This window comes from Schistocerca gregaria, chromosome 10, assembly GCF_023897955.1.
Source record: "Schistocerca gregaria isolate iqSchGreg1 chromosome 10, iqSchGreg1.2, whole genome shotgun sequence".
Taxonomy (NCBI): Eukaryota; Metazoa; Arthropoda; class Insecta; order Orthoptera; family Acrididae; genus Schistocerca; species Schistocerca gregaria.
The window spans coordinates 66,970,931-66,979,517 of NC_064929.1; the positions used below are offsets into that span (position 1 = coordinate 66,970,931).

General features: G+C 45.0%; 1 non-coding gene across 1 annotated transcript; it reads right to left on the bottom strand.

The window, feature by feature from the left end:
- Positions 1-724: 724 nt before the first annotated feature.
- Positions 725-798, bottom strand: Trnat-ugu (transfer RNA threonine (anticodon UGU)). Its single transcript has one exon. It is a non-coding gene; the product is annotated as a tRNA-Thr (tRNA).
- Positions 799-8,587: the final 7,789 nt, after the last annotated feature.

The following is an 8,587-nucleotide window of genomic DNA, read 5'->3' on the forward strand; positions in this document are numbered from 1 at the left end:
AGCGACACCCTGATGTGTCATACAGATGGGACGCCTTTCTGATTGTTCCTGTACTAATGGCAAGGTCAAATCTGGCGTTATTTGTACACGCACTTACAGCTACCGCGAACGCAACCTACGGTTAGAACGCCACACTAAAATTGCTGGCACCATTTCAATTGAAGGTAAGGTAACAGTTGGGACGCATTACAGGCGTCTGTGATGGTAGAGCGAGCATTCATCATACCACTGTGGACAGTCTCGACCGAGAATTGAGTCCGCATCATCGCGTTACGCACAAAAGGCTGTCCACCAAGGATCTTGCTCGACGGAGTCAAAGTAACATGCTCTGGACATGGAATCGATTCCACGAAAGGCAGTGTTGAGTACCACCGCATAGGCCGTCCTAGGTCGACAACTGCACAGGTTGATCGATATCTACGACTCTTGAATGAAAGAGATCGTGGGTTGAGTGCTCCAGAACTGAATTCGGTGTTCGAAGAGGCTACAGGTTGTCATGTATTGCTGTAAGCAGTTGGGCGACGATTAAATGATGCGAGACTATAGCGGCCACCACTCCGTATACCACAACATTATGGCACACAACAAATGAATTCGCAATTCTGAATAAGGACTACCATCGGCTGTAGAAAGGAATGACGACATTGAAAATTAGAATTATATATTAATACCTTAAGCTGCTGACGGGCGCTAATATATATCAACGGGGACAGTTGAAAATGCGTGCCCCGACCGGGACTCGAACCCGGGATCTCTTGCTTACATGGCAGACGCTCTATCCAGCTGAGCCACCGGGGACACAGGACAGTGTGATTGCAGGGACTATCTCGCGCACGCCTCCCCGAAGACTCACTTTCTCACCTTGTATGTCCACACACTACATTCGTAATGTCCCACCCCAACACACTCATTACTCGTGGAAGACATTCTTCCAAGTCCCGTAAGAGTTCGGGTAATACATGTGCATTCACACAGAAGAAGAAGGTCACGGCCGGTATTGCCAGAACTGTATACTTATATGGATATGGTGTCTGTTCTTTTTCACTGTAAAACAGAAGTGATTTCTGGCGATCCCAAAGGTGGTGTTATAGGCCGTTTACTGCTCCTTATCTATATAAACAATTTTGGAGACAATCCGAGCTGCCGTCTACGGTTGTTTGCAGATGACGCTGTCGTTTATCGACTAATAAAGTAATCAGAAGATCAAAATAAACTGCAAAACGATTTAGAAAAGATATCTGAATGGTGCGAAAAGTGGCAGTTGACCCTAAATAACGAAAAGTGTGAGGTCATCCACATGTGTGTAAAAAGGAACTCGTTAAACTTCGCTTTCACGATTAATCAGTGTAATCTAAAAGCCGTAAATTCAACTAAATACCTAGGTATTACAATTACGAACAACTTAAATTGGAAGGAACACAGAAAATGTTGTAGGGAAGGCTAACCAAAGACTGACTTCACTACGCTTGTCCGTCCTCTTTTGGAACAGTGCTACTCGTTGTGGGATCCTTACCAGATAGGATTGATGGAGTACATCGAGAAAGTTCAAAGAAGGGCAGCACGTTTTGTATTATCGTGAAATAGGGGAGAGGGTGTCACAGAAATGGTACAGGATTTGGGGTGGACATCATTAAAACTAAGGCGTTTTTCGTTGCGACGGAATCTTCTCACGAAATTCCAATCACCAGCTTCCTCCTCCGAATGTGAAAATATTTTGTTGACTCTCACCCACATGGGGAGACACTATCAATGTGATAAAATAAGGTTCTCTTCCAGGCACTTAATTGTGATCAGCAGAGTATTTATGCGGATGTAAGTACAGAATCGATGAGCCGGCCGTTGTGGTCGATCGGTTCTAGGCACTTCAGTCCGGAACCGCGCTGCTGCTACGGTCGCAGATTCGAATCCTGCCTCGGACTTGGATGTGTGTGATGTCCTTAGGTTAGTCAGGTTTAAGTAGTTCTAAAGTCTAGGGGACTGACCTCAGGTGTTAAGTCCCATAGTGCTCAGAGCCATTTCAACAATTTTTACAGAATCTATGACGCAGGCTGGGCGTCGGGTGTTGTTTACTGACGATACTCTACATCTACATCTACATGACTACTCTGCAATTCACATTTAAGTGCTTGGCAGAGGGTTCATCGAACCACAATCATACTATCTCTCTACCATTCCACTCCCTAACAGCGCGCGGGAAAAACGAACACCTTAACCTTTCTGTTCGAGCTCTGATTTCTCTTATTTTATATTGATGATCATTCCTACCTATGTAGGTTGGGTCTCAACAAAATATTTTCGCATTCGGAAGAGAAAATTGGTAACTGAAATTTCGTAAATAGATCTCGCCGCGACGAAAAACGTCTTTGATTTAATGACTTCCATCGCAATTCGCGTATCATATCTGCCACACTTTCTCCCCTATTACGTGATAATACAAAACGAGCTGCCAGTTTTGCACCCTTTCGATGTCCTCCGTCAATCCCACCTGGTACGGATCCCACACCACGCAGCAATATTCTAACAGAGGACGAACGAGTGTAGTGTAAGCTGTCGCTTTACTGGACTTGTTGCATCTTCTAAGTGTCCTGCCAATGAAACGCAACCTTTGGCTCGCCTTCCCCACAATATTATCTGTGTGGTCTTTCCAACTGAAGTTGTTCGTACTTTTAACACCCAGGTACTTAGTTGAATTGACAGCCTTGAGAATTGTACTATTTGTCGAGTAATCGAATTCCAACGGATTTCTTTTGGAACTCATGTGGATCACCTCACACTTTTCGTTATTTAGCGTCAACTGCCACCTGCCACACTATACATCAATCTTTTCTAAATCGCTTTGCAACTGATACTGGTCTTAGGATGACCTTACTAGACGGTAAATTACAGCATCATCTGCGAACAACCTAAGAGAACTGCTCAGATTGTCACCCAGGTCATTTATATAGATCAGGAACAGCAGAGGCCCCAGGACGCTTTCCTGGGGAACACCTGATATCACTTTAGTTTTACTCGATGATTTGCCGTCTATTACTACGAACTGTGACCTTCCCGACAGGAAATCACGAATCCATTCGCACAACTGAGACGAAACCCCAAAGGCCCGCAGCTTGATTAGAAGTCGCTTGTGAGGAACGGTGTTAAAAGCTTTCCGGAAATCTAGAAATACGGAATCAACTTGAGATCCCCTGTCTATAGCGGCCATTACTTCAAGCGAATAAAGAGCTAGCTGCGTTACACAAGAGCGATGTTTTCTGAAACCATGCTGATAACGTATCAATAGATCGTTTCCTTCGAGGTGATTCATAATGTTTGAATACAGTATATAGTCCAAAACCCTACTGCCAACCGACGTCAATGATATAGGTCTGTAGTTAGATGGATTACTCCCACTACCCTTCTTAAACACTGGTGCAACCTGCGCAATTTTCCAATCTGTAGGTACGGATCTATCGGTGAGCGAGCGGTTGTATATGAGTGCTCTCTGACCTGGTTCTACCGTGATAGTCACACGAAACGTGTCTGGAGAGCATCTGGTAATATCGCGTGACTCCAACACTGCGCCTCACGTTTCCAAGTTGGAGTGATGTTCTAGGTTGGCTTTACATAGGTCCACTGTACACCTCACGTGACTGCTGAAGGCAACCTCACTGCTCTACGATACGGGAACGAACTTCTGCAACCGATAGTGAGATCGCATCGCTAACATTTCAGTCACAGTTTCGTTTGATGCAATAACAACTCGCGTGTTTATCGTGCTGTTCTCGCGAATACATTCCTTCGACATGCTAGGATTATCAGAATGGAGTGGCCCTTGACATGATCCAATCGAATATGTGTGGGAGATCCATTAAAACGAACTGTTTTTGGCCATCGGCAATGACCGGGTTCTCTGAGCTACTTGTGCAGATTCGGCATTGAAGCTTGGGACAAATTGCATCTTATCGAAAATATAACACGACTAATTCAAGTTCACGTACCGACCTAGCTACCCAATGTGAAACATACGATTTTGTCGTTACATTTATTTGGTGATCTGGACCCACTGCAAATGAATATATACGCAATAAGGCCAATTTTGGTTTCTGTGCCACGACTTTCGAAATAGAGGGATAATGCAAAACTTTTGCTGACGGGTGTATTAACATGACACTGTCCTGTCTTACTCATCTACTGTCTTGTATAGTTCTTTAGCCTAGCCGGATGCGCGACATATATCTAGTTGCGGCGGGGCGGGTCGGTCTCTCACTATATATTAAACGGTTTACCTACCTGGATAAGTTTCAGGTTGTCTGCCCTTTCACTCTACGATGGTTCAGCCGGCAAAAGCAGTGTTGTCGGAAATTCCAGTAAATACAAAAAGCGCAAAGGCGACATAACCCCAGTCAAAGGGCAGTAGCTTAAAGTTAGTTATACTATCAAGCGTTCGGCACTCTTGCATGACTCTGACCAAATGTTTAAAATTTCCTTTAAGTTGGTTTACTGCCTTTAAAACGTGGAAAATCGCTATCAAGTCCATATATAATATCCCGACATTGATTATGCAATGTTACTCACTGTCTCTGTTACAAGTTTACGCCCGAAAGCAGTCAAAGAGTTTACAATTTTTCTTGACAAATGAATTTCTATTAATTTCGATTATTATTTCATAAATGAATCCAGAAATGAACTAGGTAAACAGTACTAGATTGCGTAATTAATAATAGAAATTTTAACTGTACCAAAAATTCGTAATTTCTAATGTTTCTAAAAAAATTATTTTAACTTTACGTTTAGAGGTAGTACTTATCGATTGTAACATTGAAAATAAAGTAATTTCTTTTAATAAATGTAAGATATTATGCATAAAATTACATGAAAGTTTTCAGAAAAGCTGCTGGGATGATACTGACCTGGCCATAATTCGAAAAACACTACTGGTATCGAGAACTACTTTTTTTTTTACTATCAAAAACAGTCTTGATCACAATTTATTTATTACAGTGACCGGTTTGAACCACCACTGTGGTCATCTTCATACCAATCAGTAAGGACCTCCTTCTGCTGGAGAATCACTACTAGTGATTGAGTAGTGATTCTCCATCAGGAGGAGGTCCTAACTCATTGGTCTGAAGATGGAAACAGTAGTGGTCGAAACAGGTCACCGTAATAAATAAACTGTGATCAAGTCTGTTTTTTATATTAAATATTTGTAACACTTTGATCATTGTTCACTCTTACAATGTATTCATAAGTAGTCGACAACTACTGTTGAGTAAAAGTGCACCGCACATTTCATCATCTCAAGTTTTGTACTTCGAGCACGCTTCCCACACGCCCCTCTGTAGGTACAACTGGAACAGAGGAGACATACACACACACACACACACACACACACACACACACACACACAGAGAGAGAGAGAGAGAGAGAGAGAGAGAGAGAGAGAGAGAGAGAGAGAGAGAGAGAGAGAGAGAGAGAGAGAGAGAGAGAGAGAGAGAGATTGATACTTGAATTTATTTTCAAAAAATTTGTCACGCTTGTAGGCCACGCAATGTCGTAAAACGTACCAAATTTCGATATACACTGCCTGGCAAGAACACTGAAGCAGCCAAAGTACATGGTCGGATTTCAGTTCCACTACATAGACATCATCTGCTGTATGTGTATCCTTATACTTTGAATTCTGTGCGACAGGTAGAAAGCCAACCACAGTTCATTGCTGGTATGCGGTATTCGTGTTGTTAGCACGCCTGGTAGGGTATATAAAAGACGTGAACAGCGTCGGATGTCGAGTGAGCACTGTGAAGTTCACGGAGATGCCGTGTACTCATGTGAGAAAACGTTATCAGCAGCTGACAGTTTGAAATGGGCCTAGTGTGGGTCTGCATGTGGTCGGCTAGTCGGACAGTGTAATATCCAGATTTGTGGGGCATTCGCAAGAGATGGTACAGTTGCAACGAGTCTCCACTTCAGTGAAGGTTTTTGTGCCATATACCGGCGGGAAATTTATGGACCTATCTTCTTCGGTGAAGCAACTGTATACGGTGTTTCTTATCTTGATCCTCTAGACATATGTCTCTTTCATCAAATGGACGGTTGTAGGCGCGCAGTCCGGAACCGTGCGACTGCTACGATCGCAGGTTCGAATCCTGCCTCGGGCATGGATGTGTGTGATGTCCTCAGGTTAGTTAGGTTTAAGTAGTTCTAAGTTCTAGGGGACTAATGACCACAGCAGTTGAGTCCCATAGTGCTCAGAGCCATTTGATCCATCAAATGGAAAAAGCGGAACTACAACTTTCCATGGCAGCGAAATTTTGCGCAGCCTCACTGACATAACTCATTTGGCAACTGGTTAAATGACTTTGTACCCGGCCACTGTCCCATTAGTAGAGGCACATATGGTACGGCCATACGAAATATTCTCCATCCTCGACGGACAACACTGGAATCAACTGGACAATAACCTGGCAACTACCTGCAAGAGCCTGTTCCATCAGCAATGCTGTCTCGCCATACCCAATACTGCCCGGCAATGCGACAATATTGTCATGTATGGCAGTCACATTGCAGCAGTGTTGACGGCCACATTTTGACGAAATGTATGGCCCGTGTTTCAAGTGCGCGAACAAGTACCTGTCTGAGTTTCGAAACAGACGATTTGAAACCGACAGCCGGCGCGCGCCGGCGCGCTCTTTCGCCGGAGCAGGTTTTCCGCTTGTCCGCGCGCGGCAGGGTGCTCGTGGCAGATGCAGCGGCGCTGAAACGCGACCCGCCAGTCGCACTCGTCGCCCTAATTACGCCCAATGATTTATACGCGCCGGCCGGCGTGCACTGCCAGCTGACGAGGGCGACGGAAAGTCGCGGCAGCGCACGGGGCGATCCAGGAAAACTGGCGACCCCGACAGGACCACACAGCCATCAGCACTGGATGGCGCCTCTCAGTGTGACATTTCCATGTACACCGTCAAATAGGGTGAGAATAGGCCAGATTTGTACGGTTTGCTTATACAGATTCCAAGCAAATGATTGTACAATCTTCCTGGCAGATTAAAACTGTGCTGGACCGAGACTTGGACCTTTGCCTTTCACGGGCAAGCATTCTACCATCTGAGATACCCAAGAATGACTCACGCCACATCCTCACAGCTTTACTTCCGCCAGAACGTCGTCTCCTATTTCCAAACTTCACAGAAGCTCTCCTGCGAACCAAGTTTTAATCTGCCAGGTAGTTTCATATCAGCGCACAATCCACTGCAGAGTGAAAATCTCATTCTGGAAATGATTGTATAGCTTTCAGATTTCGTTAAAACATTGCCACATACATCCTCTTCCAGAAAGTGGGTCAGCGAAATTTTTATCTGGGACTTAACATCTGCGGTCATCAGTACCTTAGACTTAGAACTACTTAAGCCGAACTAACCTAAGGACATCACACACATCCATGCCCAAGGCAGGATTCGAACCTTTGACCGTAGTGGCCGCTCAGCTCCAGACTGTAGCACCTAGAACCGTATGGCCACTCCGGGCGGCATTGCTGCTACAAACGCCACTCACATTCTGACTTACCTTACTTTTGTTTGTTATTGTTAACACGCATTGTCTACACTCTGGAACCGCGCTACCCCTATGGTCGCAGGTTCGAGTCCTGCTTCGGGCATGGTTGTTTGTGATGTCCTTAGGTTAGTTAGGTTTAAGTAGTTCTAAGTTCTAGGGGACTGATGAACTCAGAAGTCCCATAGTGCTCAGAGCCATTTGAGCCAATACACATTGTTCCATCTAAAAAACTGTATGTTTGCACAAAAATACACTTCTTAAATATTATAACAATCTGTTTATTTGCTAACAGTAGGAGCCCCCAGCTACCAACCCATTCTGTCAAAACCGCGCATCGACAGCACTTCATATTTTCACAGTATTTGCTAGGTGTCCGGCTGGACCAGAAACTTACATGGGGTGACCACATCGAGTACGTTGCCGACAGAGCGCACGCGAGGCTCAAACAGCTCCACCCAATGCTCAACAGGGAAAGCACACTGAATAGGAGGGTGTCGAGGTCCATATACGTGGCACTGATTAGACCTCTGATGACGTACGCAGCTCCCGTCTGGGGATATGCAGCTCCTACACGACTGCGCCGCCTGCAGATCATACAGAACAAGGTGCTACGAATCATTAGCAACACTCCACGCTACAGGCGCACCGTGGATCTTCACCACGAATACCGTCTTGAAACCCTCAAGGAAGTATTCAAAAAACACGCCACAAGACTATACAGGAACTCGAGACACTCGAACAATCCTTTCATCCTCACTCTGGGAAACTACGACCACAACCATAGGTGGAAGCACAAGCGGCCGAAGACACTGCTAGCTTGGGCATAGCCACGGTAAACTAACATACGCAAACAAGAGACAAACGTCGGCAAGCCCCTGCATATCAGCAACACTGGCTGGCAACTACGAGCTGCTATCAGAGCCGACCAACAGGCCACAGCAGGGACACCGACGAGCTCGCCCACAGACGCACAAACTATTCGCCAACATTACCTTACACTGTGCTTCCGACATATGACCTATCGGACACAAAAACGATAATAAACCTAACTGTT